Here is a 26,303-nt window from a genome sequence, read left to right as displayed (position 1 = left end):
CTAATCCACTTTCTTTCTCTTTTTTTCTCTTATAAAATTCTTTTTAAAAAATACTTTTTATTGATTTCAGAGATGAAGGGAGAGGGAGAAGGAGATAGAAACATCAATGATGAGAGAGAATCATTGATTGGCTGCCTCCTGCACACCCCACACTGGGGATTGAGCCTGCAATCCGGATATGTGCCCTGACTGGGAATCGAACTGTGACCTCCTGGTTCATAGGTCGATGCTCAACCACTGAGCCACTCTGCCAGGCTGACCTATCCACTTTCTATCCTTGAAATGTGTTCCCGGCTCCCTCTCCAGGCGGTGGGCATCTTTTGTATTTTTGCCTCATTTATATCCAGTGCCTGGCACAGAACCTGGTATAGAGGAAGTGTTCAATAAATGATGTGGTTTTTTTAAATATGGGGAGGGGGTGTTCTGATCAAGATGCAGAATTAGCATAACAGCAGCTCCCTCAGCCCCGGAGGGACAGGACAGACAAAAAGGAATAACCTATGAGCAGCCCTGGGTGACAGGAGACAGGAGCAGCCCCATGGGGAGCTCCTAGTTGGTTGCTCAGTGGTTAGAGCGTCTGCCTGCAGACTGAAGGGTCGCACATGTTTGGTTCCCGTCAAGGGCATGTACCTCAGTTGCAGCTCCAGTCTTGGGAGGAAACCAATCAATGTGTCTCTCTTACATCAATATTTCTCTCTCTCTCTCTCTCTCTCTCTCTCTCTCTCTCTCTCTCTCTCTCCCTCCCTCCCTCCCTTCTACTCTCTCTAAAATTCAATGGGGGAAAAATATATCCTTGTGTGAGGACTAACCGGAAAAAAACAAAAACAGGAGAGCTATGAGTTCTGCTTCGGCTTCTCCCCATCTCTGCCTGCCTGCTCCCTGCACCCGAGGGTTCCGACCTCAGATAGTACCAGGAGGTCAGGAAAGCCCTGTGCTTATGAGACATGATGGAGCAGGTGAGCCCAAGAGTCTGCACAGTGGCTTCCCTGCCCCTCCTCTCAGGCCGGGGCTGGAGGACAATCTGAGAAGCGTCCCTCCACAGGCTGCTCCTCCCTGGGGGAGTACACTCATGTCCCCTGGCTGCTGTAACAGAGTGAGCGGCTTAACCAGCAGAATCGTGTTGTCTCACAGTTCTGGAAGCCAGAAATCCACGCTTCCTCTGAAGGCTCTAGGGCAGCCGTGGGCAAACTACGGCCCGCAGGCCGGATCCGGCCCGTTTGAAATGAATAAAACTATTGAAATAAAAGACCGTACCCTTTTATGTAATGATGTTTACTTTGAATTTATATTAGTCACACAAACACTCCATCCATGCTTTTGTTCCGGCCCTCCGGTTCAGTTTAAGAACCCATTGTGGCCCTCGAGTCAAAAAGTTTGCCCACCCCTGGCCTAGGGAGAGTCCTTGTTTGCTCCTTCCAACTTCTGTTTGCTGGGAATCTTTGGTGTTTCTTGGCTTGTAGACGCCAGTCACATGGCCGTCCTCCCTCTGTGCTGTCCAACTATGCCCAAGTTTCCCCTTTTCATAAGGACACCAGTCCTTTTGGATTAGGGCCCACCCTCATGACCTCCTCATAATTGGGTTAAATCTGCAAAGACCTTATTTCCAAATAAGGTAACATTCTGAGGCAACTAGGGGTTAGGACGGAGACTGAGCTTTTGGAGATACAATTCAACCCATAAGAGGAAGAGAGGTAAAGACCTGACCTGAGGGGTGTATAACGGGGTGAAGAGTAAGGATGGTTTTCTCCGTTGGTATGAACTGTCCAGAATAAGCAAATCCAGAGACAGAAATTAGATTAGTGGTTGCTGGAGACTGGCGGAAACAGGGAGTGGCTGCTAATGAGTGCAGGCTTTCTGTTTTGCATGATGAAAACGTTCTGGAATTAGATAGTGGTGATGGTTGCACAACTTTGTGACTATACTAGAGACCACTGAATTGTACTCCCCCCCCCAAAAAAAAAAAACAGATTTTTTTTTAAGATATGGATTATATTTTTTATCCTCACCCGAGGATATGTTTTTACTGATATTTTTTTTTTTTAGAGACGGGGGAAGGGAGAGAGAGAGAGAGAGAGAGAGAGAGAGAGAGAGAGAGAGAGAGAGAGAAGCATAGATCTGTTGCCTCCCGTCCCAGGAATCGAACCCACAACCTAGGTGTGCGCCCTGACTGGGAATCCAATCCACCACCTTTTGGCACACAGAATGATTGCTCCAACCAACTGAGCCACACGTGGGCTAGGCTGGAAAGAAATGAATTTTGAGGAGAAAAAACATGGGGCAGAGAGGTATGGGATAGAAAATAAATACAAACGTAAGCTGTTTTGCTAGTTGGTTTTATCACCACCACAAATGAGGACAGAGATTGCGCTGCATGAAACAACGCAGTAAAGGTTCAAGATGAAGGTGCTGCTTTAGGCAAGGCTGAGGAGCTCAGTCGCTGGCCCTTGGGATTTAGGCTGCGGTACTTGTCTTTGGATGGGTCACAAGGAGTGAGGCCCAGGCCATGCTTTTGCCCAGATTTGAGCAGAGAGTGGCCACTTGGCCCAGGTAGAAGCGAATGAAGTGTTTGGTTTCATGTGTCACATAACTACCAAAGCTCTTCCCGAGGGGCAGTGCCAGAGGGGGTTGTACTTCCTGTCAAATCCTTCATATGGGCCTGAATGTCCTTCTCTATGTTCTATGTCTCCAGCGCCCGAGTAGCACATCCCACCGAGCCCTGTCGCATTTTCGATCGCTGCCTTTGGTTGCACATGGTCATAGGCACAGGGGCTGGCCAGTCGCAATGTATCCTGGGGGAGGGGCTGGCGAGCCTCAGACCCCAGAGGCCGTGGCGAAGCCGGGCGCATCTCTGAATTGTACATTTAAAAATGTATATAAACTATATTTCATAATAATAATTCTAAAAGATCAAAACCAGGACCTTGAAACAAATGTTTCAACGGTGAAACTGCAAGCTAAAAAAAGTTAAGGATAATGGAATAGTATATTCAAAATATTCAAGGAAAGTAACTTAAAACTTAGAATCTTAGATCCAGTCAAAACTGCTTTCAAATACAAGGGCATGATAAAAATATTCTTAAGACATACAAGGCCTCAGTAGTTTTAAAACACACCTATGCAAACTTATTTGGGATGAAGTATTTAAATAAGAGTTAAAAAAAACACACACACACAGAGAAAAAGGTGCAACAGAAATATGAGGTAAAGTGCTAAAATTCCTTGAAAACATTATTACTGTCCTTGAGAAATCTCTAAGACTAGATTACAAGAGAAAATACATTCAAGACAGAATTAGCCCGGCCGGTGTGGCTCAGCAGTTGAGCATTGACCCAGGAACCAAGAGGTCATGGTTTTGATTCCCAGTCAGGGCACATGCCAGGGTGGGGTGGTGCAGGAGGCAGACAATCAATAACTTCCTCTCTCATCAATGTTTCTGTCTCTCTGTCCCTCTCCCTTCCTCTCTCTCTAAAAATCAATAAAAATATATTTTTTAAAAAGACAGAATGAAAAGTTACCAACATCATGGGATAGGAGAAGGCCAAGGAATGAGAGTGTTCTTATACTGTGACATGAGAAATTTAGATATCAATTTTTCAGGTAAGAGGCTTAAAATGAAACTGAAAAATTGAGATAAACTGCAATGAGAGTAGGAACAGGTCCAAATATGTCAATAATGACAATTATTGTAAATGTACTAAAGTTACCAGTAAAAAAAAAACAACAAAGGTTGACACATGGGATTTTTAAAGTTTATATAAATGAATGGATACATATGATCTTTTAGATATTTGCACCTTCTGAAAATATGAAATTGTGTAAATATCCAGACCCAGAAGACTGAGTTTGAGGAGCTGAGAGAATAAAATGTACCATTTAGATTAGGGGTTGGTGCCCTAACTGGTTTGGCTCAGTAGAAGGTTCCCGGGTTCAATTCCGGTCAAAGGCACATGCCCGGGTTGTGGGCTCAGTCCCCAGTAGGGGGACGTGCAGGAGGCAGACAATCAATGATTCTCTCTCATCATTGATGTTTCTATCTCTCTCCCCTCTCCCTTCCTCTCTGAAATCAATAAAAATATATTTAAAAAAAAATAGATTAGGGTTGGCCAACTACCTATCTCATGGACTAAATCTGGCCACCACCTGTTTTTATATGACTGGCAAGCCATACAATGATTTTTTAAATTGTTAATGGTTGAAAAATAAAAAAAAGAAGAATATTACATGCTATGTGGAAATTATGTGAAATTCAGATTTAAGTGTCTATGAACTTTTAATGGAACACAATTACACTCATTGGTGTTCCTATAGTCTGGAACTACTCTCACACCACAGCAAGAGAGCTGAATATAGATGGTCTTGATTTACAATGGTTCAATTTATAAATTTTCTACTCTACAGTAGCGCAATAGTGATACACACGCAGTAGAAAACATACTTTGAATTTTGATCTTTTCCCCGGCTAGTGGCATGCAGTCCGATACTCTCTCATGATGCTGGGCAGCAGTAACCATAGTTCCCAGTCAGCCACACAATCCCCATGATAAGAAAAACCAATATTCTACAGTGTACTGTGTTGCCAAATACAATTTTCCAGTATTGTATTTTGTATTTTCACATCCCATCATGTCTATAAAATGCCCATCTGTGTCCTGCTTCCAGTGAGAAGAGGAAGGCAATTAGTCCTGAGATGAAACTCAAGATAATTGCCCAACTGTAGGCTAATATAAGTGTTCTGGACAGTTAAGATAGGTTGGGCTGAGGTAGGATGTGCAGTAAGTTTTAGGTGTATTAAATGCTTTTTCGACTTAGGGTTTTCAACTTAGAGTGGCTTTATTGGGACATAACCCCACCATTAAGTCAAAGAGCATCTTTACTTTCAACAGAGATCATATGGGCCCCTAAACCTAAAATATTTACTGTCACCTTTTATAGAAAAATTTTATTGACCCCTCTTCTAGATACTCTCTATCTAGGCCTAAAAGACATTCCTGTGGTGGGGGGTTGAGCAAGGTGTCTACTGTTAGGTGGAAATCTTATGTTTGTGAGTATTAAAAACACTGGTGGATCTTGGTAAGTAAAAATTAGCCACCAAAAAGTACAACTTGCCTGCCCTGGCCAGGTGGCTCTCCAAAAGGTTTCAGATTTGATGACCAGTCTGGCTGCGTATGGGAGGCAACCAATTGATGTTTCGCTCTTGAATATATGTTTCTCTCTCTCCCTTCCCCTGTCTCTAAAAAATCAATAAAAAAATATATCCTTGAGTGAGAATTTAAAGGATATATGGCCGGTGTGGTTCAGTGGTTACAGTGTCAGCCCGAAAATCAAAGGGCCTCAGTCAAGGACACGTAACTAGGCTGCCGATTTGCTCCCCACCAACCCGGTTGGGGTGTGTGCCAGTCAATGTGTCTCTCTCACATTGATGTTTCTCTCTCTCTCTCTCTCTCTCTCTCTCTCTCTCTCTCTCTCTTTCCCTCCCATCCACTCTCTCTGAAAAGCAATGGAAAAAATATCCTCAGGTGAGGATTAACAAAAAGAAAACGAGTACAATATGCCCTATTGAAGAACCTTTTCCTGGGAGCACTTTTATGATTTGATCATAGAAATCAATGATTTCTATATAGGGATTACTTTATGGCCAACATGGCTGACATGCATCTATTATATAAAGTGGAGAATACAGTAAAAACTTGATATAATGGACTAATTCGGGCAAGGGGTGTCCCTTAAAGCCAAAAGTACATTATATAATAAAGTAGGTTTTCCACATGCATATGTTAAAAAATTGACAAATTAGTTTACCTGTTTTTACTTTTGTAGGCATGTTTGTCTAATTAAGTATGTATGAAAAGTTTATTTCACAAAAAAGTTTTCTCTATGTATTACTATAATTTTAAATTTATACTAAATAGGTCTAATAAATGTGCGCATACACCAGTCACCCAGAGCAAAGAAATGTGCATGGCTGGGTGTGGCTTGGGGCATGCGGAATGCCAGCCACAGGCATTAGACCTGCTGCAGAAAGTCACGCCAGGGACAACAGGACCAATCACCTCGCGCCAGGCGGTGTGACCACGGGCTAATCATTCCCCAAACACTGTTTACAAACGGTGACTCTGGATTTTAATATGTAAACTATAGTTGTAGATGTGTAATACTTATTTATGTCAGTGAAATTATTGCAGTGGTTTTTTTCCAACTTATGGCTTATTTGCTAAAATTTGTTAAAAACAGTGAATTAATAACAACAACAAAAAAAACCCTGTTGATTTAATTATAAGCAAATCTTGCTTAAAAGCATTTTAAAATTAACAGGGTCTCAATTCTCACATATGGCATATGGACCGGAAATTTTGTCCATTAAATCCAAAGTTCATTAAATTGAGGTCTGCAAAATTGAGAGTTTTCTGTAACCGCATTTGAGGAGACTGGGTGGCAGGCAGCCAGTACGTTTTAGAAACACCTTGCCGATCTGCGGGACAGGTTAATATGTGGGAAAAGAATGGATTTAGCTGTTACATTCTGGAAGGCTTGGTTTTTCTCTCTGTGTAATTAAGGCTTTACAGTACCAGCAAAAGGTAGAGTTCGGGTAGCCTTAACCTCAATTCAGAAGGCTCAACTCTTGCTGTTCTGACATTTTGCCAGGGAAACTGTGACCATGGGCATTTGAGAAGACCATAAAAGTGCTCTTTAAAAACCTTGAGAGCATTATATCAAAAGACCTATAGTAAAGATGTCAATAAGGAGTTACTGACATAGTACTAGTCCATATCTAAACATTAATGATAACTAGATAGTCATGGTGTTTCGTTTTGCTCAGATGCATGACCTCAAATGTTAGCCCCTGGAATAATGGGACCACAAGAATACCAAGTGACCCACCAAGAGCAAAGCTCACAAAGACGTTGACCATCCCAAGATTTCTGAGTCCGTGCTGAAGGTCTAGCTTTGGGCCCTTCGCTAGTTTTAATTGCCTTTTTGCACTTATTCTTAAATGTTAGGTGTAACTGCATTGTTGCATATAAAAAGTCAATTAAACAAGGGCACTGCTGTGTTCCTGATCTGCAATACTCAGTGACTGAGAAACCACCAACTTTACTCCCTCGTACTGGTCTGGTGTTTCTCCTTTTTGACCTACCCTTGTAGCTAAGAAATTTGATGCATGTATAAATAAAAGAACATATCGGGCATGGTTCCATTTGTGAAAAGGACAGTGTATTGGTTATCTCTTGCGATGTAACAAGCTATCACAAAACTTAGCGGCTTAAAGCAACACCCATTATCATCACAGTGTGTGGTCAGGCATCTGGGCATTCCTCCGCTGGGTCCTCTGTTCAGGGTCTGGCCTGAGGCGGCGGGCGGTCAAGGTGTCATCCAGGGCTGAGCTCACATCTGAAGGCACGGCCAGCAAAGAATCCACTTCTAGGCTCATGCGGTTGTTGGCAGAATTCGGTTCCTTGAGGTTTGTTGGGCTGAGGGCCTCAGCTCCTTGCCATGGGACCTCCCACCGTGGCAGCTCGCTTCATCCAAGCATGAACGCTGAGAAGGCATGGAGTCTGCTGGCAAGGTAGGCATGTTTGGTAATTTAATCATGGAAGTGCCAGCCCTGCGACTCCGCTGTATCCTCTTGGACAGAACGAAGGGGTCATCTAATAGCAGAGAATTTCAAACAGTAGTTTTTTCAGAAATAGGGGTTAGTCTTCTCACTGTAACCAGGGGTGGGGACAGTCTGGCCTGAGGGCCCTCTAAGGCCGGAGGAATCATTTGGTCCGGCCCTGCCAAGGCACTAGGGGTGAGTTAGTTAAATGGTTGACCTAATATAGCAGGCTAATTTTTAAGTTGATAATTTTGCATGGCCCTCGAATAATGTTATAAATATCCAGATAGCCCTTGGCAGAGAAAGGGTTCCCACCCCTGCGTGTAAACAATCACCAGGTGGGAGGGAAGGGGGTGTGTGAGCAGATTCTCTCCACAAAGTAGCTTAGATCTTCAAGCCTCGCTTGGCCCAACCCTCCCAGCAGCCACACTCTTAAACATTGACTGCAAGCTCACACTTGTTTCTCTTCAACCACTTCATGTAAGGATCTGAGCAAATCTCAAGCAGCTACAAGCATTTGCAAATAGGAAATGATTTAAGGGGCCTGGCAGAGAATATAATTATTTTTTTCCTTTTTTAATTAATAAAGAGATTTTTACTAATACCCCTGTCCAGAACATTTTACTGTGGTTAATGTTCCCCAAGATAATCAATTCAAAACTTGCTGATAATACAAATGCGGGGGTAGGGGTGGGGGTGGGGCAGGAGGGAGGTGTTCCCAGTAGCATCTAATAATTCACCAAGTAATTTGTTCAAGATTAACACCATTTTCCTATGAGAGCTCACATTGCTTTCATTCATGTTAGTTGCATGATCAGCAAGAATTTTATTCACTTATTTAATTTTCCCCTTTAAATTTTTTTTTATTCTTTAAGACAGTTTGCCAAGTAAAATCTTAACCTTAAAGGTTGATCAGAATCACATTTCAAGTACAAAATATACAGTTGTATTTAGGCCATGTGCTGTTACCACTGGTGAGATAATATACTATTTATTTGTACTTCAAATGAGAAGAATACATAAAGTGAAATGAGAAGGCCTGTAATTTAATTTTATTTGGTCAGAGTAGTGGCAATAAAAATAGGAAACTGCAAAGGTATTAATTATTCTTCATCCAATGGCTGCATTTGCTGGGAAGAGAACATTGAATGAGTAATAATAATGTTTAAAATAGTAAGAATGCCCGGGAACAGATGCTACATCTACTTGGCAACATTTAATCTAAATTTTTACTTTGACACTTTAGAGCATTATTGTTATCTTCTCTGCTGACTTTCTGGTGTAGGATTTATAGGTGTGTGAATTACTGAGGTATTAGAAAGCCTTTTTAAAGAATCCAAGTGCAGAAGGCGGGAGGAGGGGCTGGGTGGAGGTGGGAGATAAGGGGACATCTGCAAAAGTGTCAACAATTTTTTAAAAAGAACACAAGTGCATACTTAACAAAGAACATTACTAATAATTTACTAATCCAGTGTTCTGACAATTGAGGGTCACGTCCCTCCATTTGGACCCCGATAATTTCTCAAACCGAAGTGATTTTTACTTTAAGAATTTGAACCTGATTTTATTTGCATAAGGGGCACGGGAGACAATTGAAGTCTTAAGCCTGTATTTATCAGGTTTGCGTGTAGACTGGTCATTCTAGCTGAGTTGGAGGATAGGACGGCTGTGTGCCCTTAGGCAAGTTGCTTAACCTTCTGTGTCTTTGTTTGAACAACTGTAAAAAGGAGATAGCCTGGCCAATGTTGCTCAGTGGTTGAGCATCAACCTATGAACCAGGAGCTCATGATTCAATTCCCAGTCAGGGCACATGCTTGGGTTGAGGGCTCGATCCCCAGTGGGGATGTACAGGAGGCAGCCGATCAATGATTCTCTCTTATCATTGATGGTTCTATCTCTCTCTCCCTCTCCCTTCCTCTCTAAAATCAATAAAAATGTATTATTTTTTTAAAAAGAAGATAAAAGTAGAACCTACTTCATGGCATTCATATGAAGAGTAAATGAGCTAGCTCCTGCAAGCACGTTGCCCAGTATCTAACAGTAATCAGTTCTCAGTAGTTGTTAGTAATTATTTTTATTATCCTTCAGGTGCAGTGTGCTTTCAATTGTGCGCATTTTTGGTGAGTACCCGTACAACCATTCTGTTTTTCACTTTCGGGACATCATTCAATGAATTACATGAGATATTCCACACTTTATTATAAAACTAGTGCCCCCGTGCACAGATTCGTGCACATTGAAAGGAAATTAGAAGGTGGCCGGCAGAGCCAGACTGGGCGAGATGGGCCGGACAAGCCTGGAGCCAACCTCCCATGGTCCCTCCCTAGCTGGCTGCACCTGGGGCTGGGGTGGCACTGCAGCTCGAAGGGCATCTGTGAAGTGAACAGGGTCCCTCCGGCAGATGGGGTCCCTCTGCCTGGCCTGCAGGGATAGGGCCGGAATCCACTCTCTGACATCCCCCAAGGGGTCCAAGAGTGCAAGAGGGCACGCTGCAAAATTGCTGTCGTACAGGGTGTGGAACGCAAACGCAAGTGTGCAGCAAACCAGATTTGGGGCGACAGTGCCCCAGCAACAACATAACCCACAGCCGAAGGTGGAATTACAAGATCCTGCGAGGAATCAGGCTCCCTTCTCTCTGGTTCTGGGTTGTGTCACCTGAGAACTGCAGTTGCCAAGTTACCGCAGCTCAGCAGCTCCTGCATTGAGCGTCTGCCCCCTGGTGGTCAGTGCGCATCATACCTACCGGACAGTCTGACAGTCGTTTAGCCTTTTATATATATAGATAGGCTGTGTTAGATGACTTTTCCCACTGTAGGCTATTGTAAGTGATTTGAGCACATTTAAGGTAGGCCAGGCTAAGCTATGATGTTCAGGAGGTTGGGTGGATTAAATGCAATTTCAACTTATTACTAGTGCACAAAATTCATGCACTCAGCGGGGGGGGGAGGGGGATGCCCCTCAGCCCGGCCTGCGCCCTCTCGCAAACTGGGAGCCCTCGGGGGATTTCTGACTGCCACAGAGGCGGGAGAGGCTCCCACCACTGCCAGTGCGCTCACCAGCATGAGCCTGGCCTCTGGCTGAGCGGCGCTCCCCCTGTGGAAGCACACTGACCACCGGGGGCAGCTCCTACGTTGAGTGCCTGCCCCCTGGTGGTCAGTGCATGTCTTAGCGACTGGTTGACTGTCTGCCCCCTGATGGTCAGTGCTCGTCATAGAGAGCGGTTGAGCCCCCTTAGCATATCATTAGCATATTACGTTTTGATTGGTTGAACAGATGACTGGACGACCAGACACATAGCATATTAGGCTTTTATTAGATAGGATATTCTCAATGTATGATGAGTTTATCAAGACATGACCCATCGTAAGTGAAGGACACCTGTATTGCCAGGACTCAGTCAGAGCTGCTGCCCAAGGTCAAGAGAAAAGACCCAGGACCCTGGCACACCCTCCTTAGTGGCCTTCCCAAGAACTCCTCGTTGAGCATATCCCTGTCATGCCATATGTAGAACTCACTTATTCCCTGTCTAGCTCCATTAGATGGTGGCCAAGCTTTATTTACACGATACTGGATTATGCTGCCATTTCTGAGATTAAAGTCTATTGCATTCTTTTTTTTTTTTCTTAATCCTCACTCATGGATATGTTTGTGTTGACTTTTAGAGAGAGAAAATATTTTATGTGAGAGAGAAACACTGACAGGCTGCCTCCCGCACACACACCGACTGGGGGTTGAACCCTGCAATTTAGGTAACTGCCCTGACGGGAATCAAACCCACAACCTTCTGGTGTATGGAATGATGCTCCAACTAACTGAGCCACCTGGCCAGGGCTAGAGTCTATTGCATTCTTAAAGTATATTCTAAGTATCTTTTCTTAGACACCCAGAACCTTCCTCATGAATGCATGGTAAGGGAAAACATCTAAATATTATTGTTTCTGACAATCTCTTGTTTTGTAAAGGTGGCATTAGCGGTTACATTCTTAGCTTTTAAAAGAAGTGTCTTTCCTCGTGTGGGGCTCTGTCTAGAGTACGCCGGATGTTCACGGCCATTCTGAGCGTGGGAATCTTAATCAGGGTGTTCAAGGCTAAGATGCTATATGCAGGTGCAAGGCCACAGCACTCTATGCACTGCACAAATGTGCCCTTCCATAACCCAAATGACTGAGGTCACTATTTGGAAGGAAGCTTCTTTTGTCTAAGTAGTATAAAGTTTACTGGCCAGCCAGTGTGGGGCTGTATTATAGAGGGCTGCTCCTATGTAAGGCTGGACTGCTTGGTGAGGCCGTGGCTCTAAGGATGGCTTCTGTATAACTAGCTCCAAGTAGGAGCCTACTGCTTTGTAGGAAAGATGTACTGTTACCTATGTTACCTAGCCGGTGTGCGGCTACCTGCTATATGGCACTTTGCTGTGAAGAACTGTTTTGTTTAGTGGCTCCTTGTTAGCAATGGCTACTTGGCTACTAGCTCCTACAGTAAAGGTTCTCTTGTACACCTACAACTTCTCATGGCTTCTCCATCTACCACCTGGCGTCCAAGGAGGTCCAGCCCCTGGCAGAGGGGCTCCAACCCAACAACTGGCACAGTAGGGCAGGAGCAGAACCTGAGTTCCCAACAGTTAGTGCAGCGAGCAAAGGATAAAGGAGGAACTTCTCTGACACTTGGCGCTGTGAGCAGGATTCAGAAGTACGTGCGGGTTCGAGGAGCGAGTGCTCCCACACCTAGTCAGCCCTGAAATTACTGTAGAGCGCATGGCTTCTGTATGAGACAGCTTCCATGACAGTTATCTGTCGAAGTCAGAGCTGCCTGCATGGGTTTCAAATCCGAAATTCCCAGCCTGTAAGTATACAAATAGAGATACTCATGTGCAGTAGCACACAGATTGTATAGAATTTATATCAACTGCACAGGTTGTAATTTGTAAATGTACACCCTCTCTTATGGATACAGCACCCCTGCCCCTTGCCCCCTGCCCCCTTTCCAGGGATCTATAGAACAGGTGTGGATAAAGAGATCAGAATGAGAAGAACAAGGAATGACACTAACTCCTGAAAATGATACCACACACACACACACACACACACACACACGCACGCACACACACATCATAGCCTCAAGTAACTTCCACCGTCAGAATAAATCTTAGACCTGCTTATTCATACCCAGGGGGACAGGTACCATGGGACATATTGATGGTCTGCCCTTAAAGACTACATTTTTCTCATTGGCACTACTACTTAGGAATCTTTTGTACAGTTTAACTTCTTCACTGGTATTAGTAACATCTGTCGTGGACACTTTTTAACAACCCTGATTTTGCAGGTTTTTGTTAGAAAGAAATCCTGCTCCATCTTATTGAATTATAAACTTTTTTTTTTAATGACAAGTAGATGGAGCTGAATTCCTGAAGAAAAGCTCAAGGGCTCTTATTCCTTATGGCCAGTGCATCCCAGGGTGGAAAGCCACGCTTCCTCTTGGGGTCCTGTGCGGACACTCCCAGCTCTCCTGGCTGCAGTGGAGGGATGTGATCTGCAGAATTCCCACCTGAGTCCTGCATTTGCATTTGGCGAGTGCCTGGTGAAGCATCTGCATTGATTCATGGTCTTGATGCTGACCCTTTGGAGGGTAGCAGGGAATGATCAAGACTGGAAGTGAGCCCTGACCGGTTTGGCTCAGTGGATAGAGCGTCGACCTGCTGACTGAAGGGTCCCAAGTTCGATTCCGGTCAAGGGCACATACCTTGGTTGTGGGCACATCCTCAGTAGGAGGTGTGCAGGAGGCAGCTGATCAATGTTTCTTTCCCATCAATGTTTCTAACTCTCTATCCCTCTCCCTTCCTCTCTGTAAAAAATCAATAAAAAATATATATATATTTTTTTTTAAAAAAGACTGGGAGTGATTATAAATGAGCATTCAAATGACACAAAATCTTCAGCCGTCTCATACCATCACTCTTCAAAAACATCAGTGTCTCCTCTAGATGACAAAATAATTCCAGTGTATCTCGGGAGCATCTGGATGTGTCTCCTTTTGAGGCTGTGCACATAACTGGGCCATTTTGAATATTAGACTCTTTTATCAGATTTCAGAATAATCAAGCTTCCGCTCCCTCAGACATTGGGTTTCAGAGAAAAGGTTCGTGAAACTCAATGCACTCCATTCTAGTCTAGGGACACAGTCCAGGAGGCAAGTGACTGTGAGAGGATTTTTTCCCCTTTGACTTTTAAAAAATTCTTTTGTGGGAGTTCTTCCATTAGTCGGAAAACTGACACCCTTGTGGACAGGTTATCTGTGCTCATTCATAAATTCATTCATGTGTCACCCGCTTTTTGGAGCCTTTCACCGGCCGGCCAGCATCGTCCTGATCTTGAGGGGCTGTTGATGGGGTGGGAGGGGAGTGTCCACCCGGTGGGGGTGGTGCACTGAGCTGTATTCCTAGTTTCTGGTTAGGAAGCAGCAATAGAGCAAAATGGCGCTTGTTCTGGCTTTATTCCTAATATGCTGACATTTCTTTTCTAGAATCATTCTTTTTTTTCTTTTAAAGAAGAATCACTCTTCCAAAATTAAAACAGTAAAAACACTTTTTTTCCCTCCAAGAATGGGTAGTCAGTTCTCATTATTCTCAGACTCCATATTTGTGAATTTGCTTACTTGCTAAAATTTATTTGTAACCCCAATATTTGACCCCAAGGATATGTTTTTTAAATTGATTTTTAGAGAGAGAAGCAGAGAGAAAGAAACATTGATGTGAGAAACATCGATTGGTTGCCTCCCATACATGCCCCAACACACACACACACACACACACACACACACACACACACACACACACCATACCCTCAAGTAACTTCCACCGTCAGAATGAATCTTAGACCTGCTTATTCATACCCAGGGGATCACAACCTAGGTATGTGCCTTGACCGAAATCAAACCTGGAACCTTTTGGTGTATGGGATGACGCTCCAACCAACTGAGCCACCCGGCCAGGGCACTGTTCGACATTTCCACGGTCATTCATTGACATGCACGGAGCAGTGAGAAATTTGAGTCTATCCAGCTGAGTGAAGTCGAACAAGATGACATGCTGCTTCCTTGTTTCAGCTCTCATACTGTAAATAAGTGCTTTTTGAAGTCTGTTTAATGGCACCTTTTATCTCTTTCTTGTGTTTCTGGTTGATGATTTCACAGTTTAAAATGGCGCTCACGTGCAGAAGTGCTGTCCAGGGTTCCTAATGCACCAAGGCTGCGACGGGCCTCCTGGAAGTACTGGTGTTGTGTCAGCTTCATCAGGCATGAGTGATAGTACTGTCTGTCCACCAGAGGTTAATTAGTCAACAATATATACGAAATAAGGTGTCTTTAAACAGAAGCACTCATGAGACAAGATTACGTATTGATCGGTTGACAAAACGTTGTGACCATACCCCTGTATGTTTCCAGGAGGGACGGTTTGGTCTTCACTCAGTGTTTATGGTAATTTAATAGAACTACAAGAGTTGACTACACCTTTAATGTACATGAAAAAAGATAGTTCTAAAGCGAATGAAAGTGAGAGAGAGAAAGAGGGAGGGAGAGGGAGGAAAGGAGAAACATCGATGTGAGAGAGACACATGGATTGGCTGCCTCTGCATGCGCCCCCAACCAGGGCCAGGGAACCTGCAACCCAGGTAGGTGGCCTTGACCAGGAAATCGAACCCGAGACCCTTCGGTGTGTGGGCCGGTGCTCTAACCAATGAGCAACATCGGCCAGGGCTCATCACACCTTATCTTGGAGGAAACAGGCACAGAGGCCAATACAAGAGCCGAATATGGAAATAAGCAATTCTGAATGATCAATTAGGAATCGGTTTTCTTTTGATACTGTTTAGCCCAGCTCCTCCCCGGATTTAAACACTCCTACCGCACATTATGCTGAGACACAAAGATGAGTAAAAACAGTGTTCCTCTTGAAGGATGAAGCTGAGAAAATCCAGGGTGTCAGTCCAGACCCCCCGGTCCGCTTGTGATAATGTCACGTGCCTGCTCCTCACTCAGAGCCAATAAAGTAACATTCCTAGGACTTGTACACAAAGACTTGAAAATCAGGGAGACAAGACCTGCAGACATAATTCTTCCAGCTTGTAGAAAAACTTCTGGTGGTAGGCTCTCAACAAAGATTTGTGTTAAGAATGAAAAGAGAGCCCTAGCCGGTTTGGCCCAGTGGATAGAGCGTTGGTCTGTGGACTGAAGGGTCCCGGGTTCAATTCCAGTCAAGGGCATGTACCTTGGTTGCAGGCACATCCCCAGTAGGGAGTGTGCAGGAGGCAGTTGAATCGATGTTTCTAACTCTCTGTCCCTCTCCTTCTCCCTTCCTCTCTGTAAAAAAATCAATAAAATATTAAAAAATATATTTAAAAAAATAAAAATCAATGAAAAAAGAGAGAGAAACTTATGGTAAGCCAGAATATTCTGTCTTGTTAAGTTCCAGTTCCCGTTTCCGACCTTCTAAAGCAGTGGTTCTCAACCTTCCTCATGCCGCGACCCTTTAATACAGTTCCTCATGTTGTGGTGACCCCCAATTTCATTGTTACAAATTGAACAGAATTAAAGCATAGTGATTAATCACAAAAACAATATGTAATTATATATGTGTTTTCCAATGGTCTTAGGCGACCGCTGTGAAAGGGTTGTTCGACCCCCAAAGGAGTCGCGACCCACAAGTTGAGAACCGCTCTCTAAAGCCATGCTTCTTAAACTTCAACGTGCAGACCAATCACCCAGGGGTCTTGTTAATGTGAAGATTCTGATTCACGGACCTCAGTGGGGCTGAGGTCCTGCATGTCTACCAGCTCCCGGGTGAGGCCAAGGCTGACACGGGAAAACTCCCTTGGCACATAAGCCCATTTGGACTGTTTTCTCTCACTTTTTACCCAAAAGATCCTACTATGATACCCAGGAACTGCAGCTCGTCCCTTCCTGCCCTCAATGCTGCTTCTTGTCCCTACTTCCCTTGAGCCCTCCCTTTTGCTTGGAGTGCTTGCAGCTCCTCCTCATTCCTCCTCCAGGAAGCCTTCCCTGCCTGCCAGCTCTCTGCCCTCCCAGGAGGAGTGGACTTTAAGGAGCAGGCCCCAGGGCAGCAGTTCTCAACCTTGACTGCAAATTAGAATCACCTGGGAGTTTTTCCAGACCACACCTGAGACCAATCAAACCAGAATTTCTATGGGTGGGACCTAGTTTCTTAAGAACTAGGTCACAGATGTGTATTATGTCCAATATTTATAGAGTTTTAATAACATGTGATTGTCTCTCCAAACCTGTTGGAAAAGTTCTCCACAGTGAAGATTAGTCAGCCGTAAAAAGAAACGAAGCTCTGACACATGCTACAACGAGGATGAACCTTCAAGACTGGTTTTCTGCCGCCCTTGAACTTCATACAATAGCCAGAGAAAGACAATATTATAATTGGCCAGACCTAAGACTCATAACATATCCCTCTGCTGAAGTCAGAGCGGGGGAGAGAATGGTCACCAGGGGGAGATAGGATATTTTGGGGAGGAGGGGCATCAAAGATAGCAAGCGTCCATCAAGTGTGAGGTGGGCAGCTCAGGATGGCAGCATCGCCCCCTCCCCAGCTCCAGGGCTGGGTGCCACACCAGACTACCCAGACCTCTGCCAATTGGACAGCCACTGGGGCTGCTGGGAGTCTTGGTCTCTTCCAAGACCACGTACTCAATATCTAAATGCAGGGCTCCAGCTAGGACGGGTTCACAGCAGGTGAGAGGTTAATGGTATTGATTGGTCATTGAATAGGCTAATGTTTAAAAATCATCACGGAATCATTAGCAAAGTGAACGTGCTTGAATAGAATTAGACTTGGCTGAAGAGTCTTTAAAACCTGGCTACAATACCATGGTGGTAGTAAGCAGATACTAATTTAGTACAATTGACATTTCCTCCATGTCCCACCTCATTTACCTCTTACTCAGATCACCTAAGGAGTAATAAATCATTTCCTCACTTGTACCACCTATCAAGTCCCACCCTCCAAATTCTTTCAAACGACCCAGCAGTGTGCCACCAAATTCCTTACCACTGGAGAAAATATAACACTAGCCTGGAAATAATGTTACTTCTCCTAGACACCTTGGATAATTCAGAATTAATTTCACCTAAGAATACTTGCCTCTTCTCTTGTACACTTGTGTCCCAGAGGAAATGATCATGAAGGTAACATACCTAGATTATTGCCATATGCAAAGAGGTCACGTGTACGTCTTGCCAGAATGTCAGTAGCTAAAAGATGGTGTTGTCTTGGCTGACATCAGCAAGGAGAAGGATGCCAAAGTGATTGGCACTACTTTGGCATTTGATTTACATGTATTTTTAATATTTTTATTGATTTCGGAGAGGAAGAGAGAGGGTGAGAGAGAGAGAAACATCAATGATGAGAGACAAGCATTGATCAGCTGCTTCCTGCATGCCCCCCACTGGGGATCCAGCCCTAACCAGGAATCAAACCGTGACCTCTTGGTTCATAGGTTGACGCTCAACCACCGAGCCACACCAGCTGGGCATGCCTTTATGTGTATTTTGTCACAATATTTTAGAAGGCACAGAAGGGGCAAGCAAAATTTTTATTGATTACTGACCAATTTTAAGAGATTGGTTGAAGTAACTACGGTTTAATTCCACAATGCAGTAGGCTACAGCTGCAAAGAATAACAAAGAAGCTCTCTAGAAAAAGATATGGAGTCATTTCCAAGATATATGATTAAGTGATAAAAGCAAAGTACGAAAGAGTACATAGAGTTTGCTACCATTTGCCTATGGGAAGAACAAAGAAGAAAATGTATTTGTGTGTAAGGGAGCTTGTCTTATATTGTTTGTTTGTTTTAGAGAGAGAGGGAGCTGAAGGGTGAGAGAGAGAGACAGCGACCTGTTGTTCTACCCATCCATGCACTCACCGGTTGATTCCCACACGGGCCCCAGCCAGGGATTGAACCCGCAACACCCGTGCATCAGGATGATGCTCCAACCAACTGAACCACCGTGCCAGGGCTAAGCGAGCTTATCCCTACAAAGAGACAAACCAGGCAATAATGAGGTTGGTTACCCACAAGTAATGAGGAGAAGTGGGGTAAAGGGAATATGGGAAGGGGTGACACTTCTCAAAGTGTACCTGTTTGTATAGTTTCAAAATTTTGAAGCATTTTTTACATATTCAAAAAAATAAAAGCAAATTTACAAGGGTGGGAAGATTAAAAACCCTAAAACTGAAGAAAACAGAAAGAAATGAACACAAGTGTGGTACAAATGGATATCATTACGCCCACTGAAGGGACGGAGAAGTACCCCAGGCATTTAGGAACTCAGTCTTAGTAGGGAGAAGGGGGGAGGTCAGCACAGCAGAAAAAACACGAAAAAATCCGGACCTATTTGCTAGATTTGTTGTTTGTAGTGAAGCAATTCTGAAGCTATTTTTAAAAATGTATTTTTATTGATTTCAGAGAGAAAGGGAGAGGGAGAGAGAGATAGAAACATTAATGATGAGACAGAATCATTGATTGGCTGCCTCCTGCACGCCCCTACTGGGAATCGAACCCAAAACTTGGGCAAGTGCCCTTGACCGGAATTGAACCTGGGACCCTTCAGTTGGCAGGCCAACGCTCTATCCACTGAGCCAAACCGGCCAGGGCTGAAGCTATCTTGGATCTATTATAGGATTGAACAAATGAGCAAAAGTGTTGGTGGCACTGGAGAAGGAAAATACAAGTATGGACCGGAGGATGGATTGGAAGTGGAGCCATCAGTATGGACACATGACCTCTAAAACAGACTCACTATATGCATGACTAGCATTGTATGTGTATGCATGTATATCTACATGGACATGACATGTATGTTTGTGTGTACAGATACGTGTCTTTATTTTCTGGCTCTGTCCTCTGGAAGAGTCTCGAAACAAGACACCCCAGAGAAATGAGTACAGCCGGCACCCAGGTCTTGTCCTCTAACACCATCCCTTACCAACCAGAACCAGGCTCCTCAAGAAAATGACTGATCCCAGGCCCTGGACAAGATAGGCCAAAGATGAAATACCTCAGCCCTATGCACAGAAAGTAAGGACGTATTTTAAAAAGTGATGGGGACATGTTTAAAGGACCCTCGCGCCAGCTTGATGGGGCTTCCTCTGATTGCACCTGGAACAATTTGAGCACCAAGAGAATTAAGAAATCATAGTGAATTTATTTTTTTTAAACTATGAGTCCACACCAAAAATACATACTTGGGGGCGAAAGCAGGGCCCTAGCTTTCAGTATAATGCCAACTGCCAACTGGAATGTGTGGAGGGATCTGAATTGGAAACTGTCATTTTACAACCATCATGGTAACGATTGGAATAGGCATTAATGGATGGCAAGTCTGGGGAACAAAGCGATTTCCACGCTGAACATGATATCTGGACGGCGTCTTCTCGCAGATTGCTTATTGGATGCGAGGGGGAAAATAGTAACTACAGAGCTTTTCTCCCAGACAACATCGTGACATGAGTGATCACCACTCACACGCCAGCGAAGGGCAGCTAGAACTGTGGTCTGACAATGTGATCCCCGTGAAGCCAGCAACATCACTTATGTGGAATTCCAACTGCAGATTCCCTAGGAATTTAATCATAAGGAAATATCAGAAACTCCCAAATGAAAAACATTCAATTTCTTTTCACGGGGGTGGGACTATAGTCTATGAAAATGTCAACATCATTAAAAGACGAGAAAAGCTGAGGAACTGTTCCAGATTACAGGACCTTAAAGAGATGGGACAATTAAATGCAATACAAGACACTGGGTTGGAAAAAATATGCTAGGAAGGACATGATTGGGTCAAATGGCATTCCTAAAATATGTGTTGATTAATGTAAAGATAGCATTGATGGATGTGCATGTTAACACAATGTGTCAGCGTTATCATGAAGTCCGTTTTAACCTAGGAGACCCCCTGAGAGATAATTGTTGTCCTAAAATAAAGAGTCAGTTTGTCCCAGCATATGAAAGAGCAAAATAAATGACAGAACTTGGAAAGTGAATTGTATTTGCCTTGGTTTATAATGGTTTAGAAAGAAGCTATGAAACATGATAAAATTTTACCCAAGTTTGTTCAACCCTACTGGGTTTGCATCTTATTTTACTGATTGCTGTCTCTTCCTGTAACTTGAAGATTATTCATATATATGTTTTTTATTCACTTGATTTTTAGATTCACTTGTGGATAGATATGTACTTATTGTTCATAATTTTTATCTTTACCTTTTTCTTCTTCTTCCTCTTCTTAAAGAATACCTTTCAGCATTTCATATAATACTGGTTTGGTGGTGATGAACTCCTTTAGCTTTTTCTATAGATAGATAGATAGATAGATAGATAGATAGAGATTTATTTATTTATTTATTTATTTATTTATTTATTTATTTATTTCAGAGAGGAAGGGCAAGAGGGAGATAGAAACATCAATGATGAAGAGAAAATCACTGATTGGCTGTCTTCTGCATGCTCCTGACTGGGGATTGAGTCTGCAACCCAGGCATGTGCCCTGACTGGAAATTGAACTGTGACCTCCTGATTCATAGGTCAACGCTCAAGCACTGAGCCACACCAGTGGGGCTTGAAGATTATTCTTTAGCTTTGCCTGGTAGCAGAAATTCTGGGTCTTGCCAGAATAAATGTCTTACTCTGTGTCAACTTTATTGATCGTTTAAGGGGAAAACCAAAACCCAAAAGTACTTTGCCTAAAAAAGAGCTAAGATTTCTTATCATTGCATCTATGTTTATTATTAAAATGTTTATTTCCACTTTGATTAAATAGGTAACCAAGGATTAAATTGGTAAACACTCCTGATCCTATCTTAGTCAAATGTCCAAATCCCCGTTGACAACGCTTTGATTTTTGCTTTTCCAAAATTGGTTGCCAAATGTAGAAAGAAAGAAAAAAAAACTCAAACTCTTGGAATATCTCAAAATATATTTTTCACATAAAATTATCTTTATGATTTCCCAGTGGGGTCCCTTAAAAGTCACAACGATTTGTTCTGTCACCTTATAAAAATAGGTGCTAGAAATGGGTTTGTTTCTTGTGTTGCCACAGAAGAGACCCTCAGCCCACCTGGGTTAAGTTTGCAGAGACAAATGCTCTTAACATAAGTATTTCAGAAATGAGTACTGTGGGGAAGTCTCACCTGGATCCTTATTAATGATCTTTCTTTTCTTTCTTTCTTTCTTTCTTTCTTTCTTTCTTTCTTTCTTTCTTTCTTTTTCAGAGAGAAAGGAAAGGAGAGAAAGAGAGAGAAAAAACATTATTTATGTATTCATTAATTGATTCTTATATGTGCCCTGACCCAAGATCAAACCCACAACCTTGGTGTACCAGGATGATGCTCTAACCAACTTAGCTACCCAGCCAGGGCTCCTTTGCTTTCCGTAAGAGTTGCTAACATCAGTGAAAATACTGATCAGAACTCTTACAAAATCAGTCTGCCATGCTGCCTTTCCTTATTAGCATCCTGGCTGTACTTTGCTTATGTTTGTCAACAAGGGAATCAAGCTATCAATCACTGTTTCAGTTACTATTTAGAATGTTTACTTATTCTCAACCTAACTTCTTTCATTTGAGTGTAACATTCGAAGCCAGAGAGTCCAGTGGGTGGCGCACATGGGGCTCCCATAAAGCTTGGTAAGAACATAGATGTCTTATTCCAGACTTACTTGATGTTGGTTAAAAATATTATGTCTCAAGATAATGATACGTTCTACCTTGAGATTTTTTTCTCTCTAAAAATTATGTCCACTTCCACAGATGCATAACCCGTGGACACAGACAATGGGGTGGCAAGGACCTGGGGGTGGGGGGGACGGGAACGGGCTAGAAGAGGTAAAAAGAAAAAAATTTTAAAAAATAAAAAGTACATCCACTTACTTTTTATAAATCAGATCTAATATTCAGTAGCTTCTTTGGAAATGGGCTTAGTCATTAGCCTTAGAGACATTTTGTCTAAATTTTTTTTAATGGTTTTATTATCCTATTTTGCATGCCTAAGAAACAACCAGATTTTATCAGCAATTGCATTATTCTGATCATGAATGCTCATCAAACCTTTCAGATTTGAAAATTATCAATAATAAATTAACCAGAGCCACGGAGTCTCCGTGTCTACAGAAGTTTTCATTTTCCTCTGATGCTTGTGTGGCTGCCCTGCTGTAAGCAACAGGCCAGAGCTTGTGTCTTCCACAAGCCCCAGCCTCCTGGAGAGGCCTGGAGAGCTTCTTCTAAGTTATGGGCATGTCACAGGATAAGCCCTTGAGAACAGGCTTCTGTGCTGAGACCGCTCCGACCGCGTTCAGATGGCGGTAGTGGTCTGAGTCAGGATTTCCAGAACTCTCTTAGTTGAGAAGCAGAAGGCTTCATGAGACCCTCAGTCAGTCCAGCGGAACCAGAATTAATCCCATAGTCCGTGGTCTGCAAACTGCGGCTCGAGAGCCATATGGGGCTCTTTGGCCCCTCGAGTGTGGCTCTTCCTAAGCCTTAGGAGTACCCTAATTAAGTTAATAACAGTGTACCTACCTATATAGTTTAAGTTTAAAAAATTTGGCTCTCAAAAGAAATTTCAATCGTTGTACTGCTGATATTTGGCTCTGTTGACTAATGAGTCTGCCGACCACTGCCATAGATGAAATGTTATTGGAGTAATTAGTTTGGAATATGGTGGATTTATTCCTAATGTCCACTTTCTGTATCTATAAGGAAGCCCTTTCTCTTGGTAAGGGGTCTGTAATACACAGCGATTTAGTAAAACTCTGTTTCCGTTGAGCTGGAATGAAACATTTTTAAATGACGTCTGATTTTCACCGATCCCCCAGAATTTGGAAACTCTTGACTTCTCATGGCAAAATACTTAATTGCACAGGTTCAATAAGAATCTGTCTTAATTGCACAGGATATAACTGATACATTAATTGTGCGCCCGCTGCCATGCTGGAGGCTCCTATTGGAGACAGTGTTCACTAAATCAGGTAGAACCGGCCACTTAAGGAAGAAACGTCGGTTTTACTTATAAATCCGTGTCCACAGAGCCCTCTCAGGAAAGCGGCCCTGCTACCAGGCCTACAGGGGCACTAAAGGGTGCCAAGGAATTTGGGGAAATTTGGGGGACCCAGGGAAGAGAGAAAGTCACCCAAATTTATCGGTGATACAGATGAAAATTGGGGGAGAGAGCTTGTTGGGCTTGGTTCTTCACACCTTGGGAAATAGAGGCTTTTGAAAGTCCAATCTGAGATTCCGACGGAGACTTTCCGCCAAGCAAATTCAAGAATGCCTATATGGTGAATTAACACTCTGGCCCCTTCGATGCAAATAACCAGGCTAAACCCAATGAGACCAGCCTCGTTCGGGGACAAGAATAGTCTTTCGCCTGGCCAGCATCACTCAGTGGTTGAGCATCGACCCATGAAGCAGGAGGTCACATGCCCAGGTTGCAGGCTCAATCCTCAGTGGAGGGTGTGCAGGAGGCAACTGATCAATGATTCCATCTCTCATCATTGATGTTTTCTATCTTTCTCTCCCTCTCCCTTCCTCTCTCCAAAATCAATTTTTAAAAATTTAAAAATAAACCTGATATGTATCATTTAGAAGAAAAAAAAAAGAATAGCCTTTCTTTGCCCTGGCCAGTTGCTCAGTGGTTAGAGCACCGGCCCATGGACCTAAGGGTCTTGAGTTCAATTCCCAGTCAAGGGCATGTGCCTTGGTTGTGGGTTCGATCCCCAGGCCTGGTCAGGGCACATGCAGGAGACAACCAACCAATGTGTCTCTCTCATGTAGATGTTTCTCTCTCTCTCTCTCTCTCTCTCTCTCTCTCTCTCTCTCTCTCTCCTATCTCTCTCTCTCCCCCTTCCTCCCTCCCTTTCACTCTGTCTGAAAATCAATGGAAAAAATATTCTTGGGTGAGGATTAAAAAATAGTAATACATATTTTAAAGGAGTAGTCTTTTTTTTTTTCAGATGATTAGGGTCCGAAGGAGGGGGGAAGGCTATAGGTAAAAATTGTGAGAAACTGAAATGCCCAGAACGGCTCCTGGAAATCCTGACCGAGGCCTTCCCGGTTCGCTCAGCTTTCCTTCGTCTTCACTCTGTAAGTTGTAGGAACTGATAATCATACAAATCAGTTGTGTCTCATGGGCAGTTGGTTCCTGCCCAGTAGATAGACACGTCCGCATCTATTTGTAAATTCTTTCCAACATCCCTTTGCCCAGGACCGGGAGACTGGGGCATTTCTGCTGGGAGTTCCTCCCTTTGTGGAAAGCCCGAGATGTTTGCAAGCGCTGGTGATACAGGCTCCATTGACTCCCAGGCCAGCGGAACTCTCTAGATGTCCCTGTGTTGTTCAAATACTAAGACCTGTAGAGAAGTGCCTGCCTTGTTTTCCATGCATCTTATCACCGTGCAGAACTAGACCCAAATCCAGAACAATTTCTGACTCGCTTTCATTTATCTCACGGAAAACCAGAGATACGTTTGCATCATGGTGCGCCCTCAGAATTTTATTTTCTGAAAGGTGTCCCTTCCCATCCCTTAATGAGCATCTAGGTTACAGAGGGCAGTGAGTGAGAATTACAATGAACGGGGACTCTCCTATCTCCTATTAACTTGAGAAAAGCCACACAGCCCTTCCAGGACGAACCGCCCCATGTTGCAAGAGCCCTTTGAACCAGCAGGAAAGTACAAAAGCCCTGACATCCAGCATCTTGTGCCATCGAACTGGTCCCGAGTGTCAGATTGTCAAGGGCAGAGGCCTCGTGGCCATGCCGGGATGCTCTGTTCATCCTTGCAGACGGCGGACCAACTCAGAAGGTCTTTTCTCTGACCCAGCTGCTCCCGGAGAGCAGGCCAGGCCCCGGGACACACAGGGACTCCACCGCCAAGGAATTAAAGTCCTCTCCTTCCGTGTGGCGGCTCAGGAGACCCAGCAGGCCCCGGTGCTGGGACAGAAGTCTGAGCAGACATTGTGTCTTGCTCTTAGGCACAGAGTCCCAGAAGGCCCCAGGCAGCCCCAAGGTCATCCCAGGGGCCCTTATCAGTGCAAGAGTTTGGGTCTGAGAAAGAGATGTGACAATGGAAGCAGCCCCCTGCTCCCATGACCTTGAACTTGGCGCATGAGCTCCAGCCAGCACCGTGGTTTGGGATGGGCCCCTGCCGTGACAAACAGGGCTCAGACACTGTGTGGAGATTCTGGCTTGAAGCCCACCTGGCCGCCTGTCTCCCCCTCAGCCGACTTGTCTGGATGGATCACAAAGCCCACTCTTCTTTGGGCTCTGCCAGCCCCTGGGGGCAAGGGGCACAGCTGCTCCCCACCCGCCCCCCGGCGACGACAACTAATGCAAAACACATTCCGGCCCCTCACCTGGAAGCGGGTTTGCAATTTGCTCTAATGACATGCAAGTGTTCTCATCCCTGAAATAACTGTAAAGCCCTCCTTTGAAGTTTGCAGGGGAGACCCATCTGCTACCTGCAGCTTCCCTCCCCTGCCCCAGAGTTGCCTTTGGGCCACCCTGACCTCATAGGACACCACCCCTCCTGCTCCCTCTCAGGTCCGGTGCTGAGCCAAAAGCCTAACCGACTCAGAACACGATTGAACAACGCTGAATCCCCACCTGCAACATCGGGCACTGAGCACATGCGATGTTCTG

Source organism: Myotis nattereri (genome assembly GCF_964212035.1).
Source record: "Myotis nattereri genome assembly, chromosome: 4".
Taxonomy (NCBI): Eukaryota; Metazoa; Chordata; class Mammalia; order Chiroptera; family Vespertilionidae; genus Myotis; species Myotis nattereri.
Note: the sequence above shows the minus strand (reverse complement) of the source record.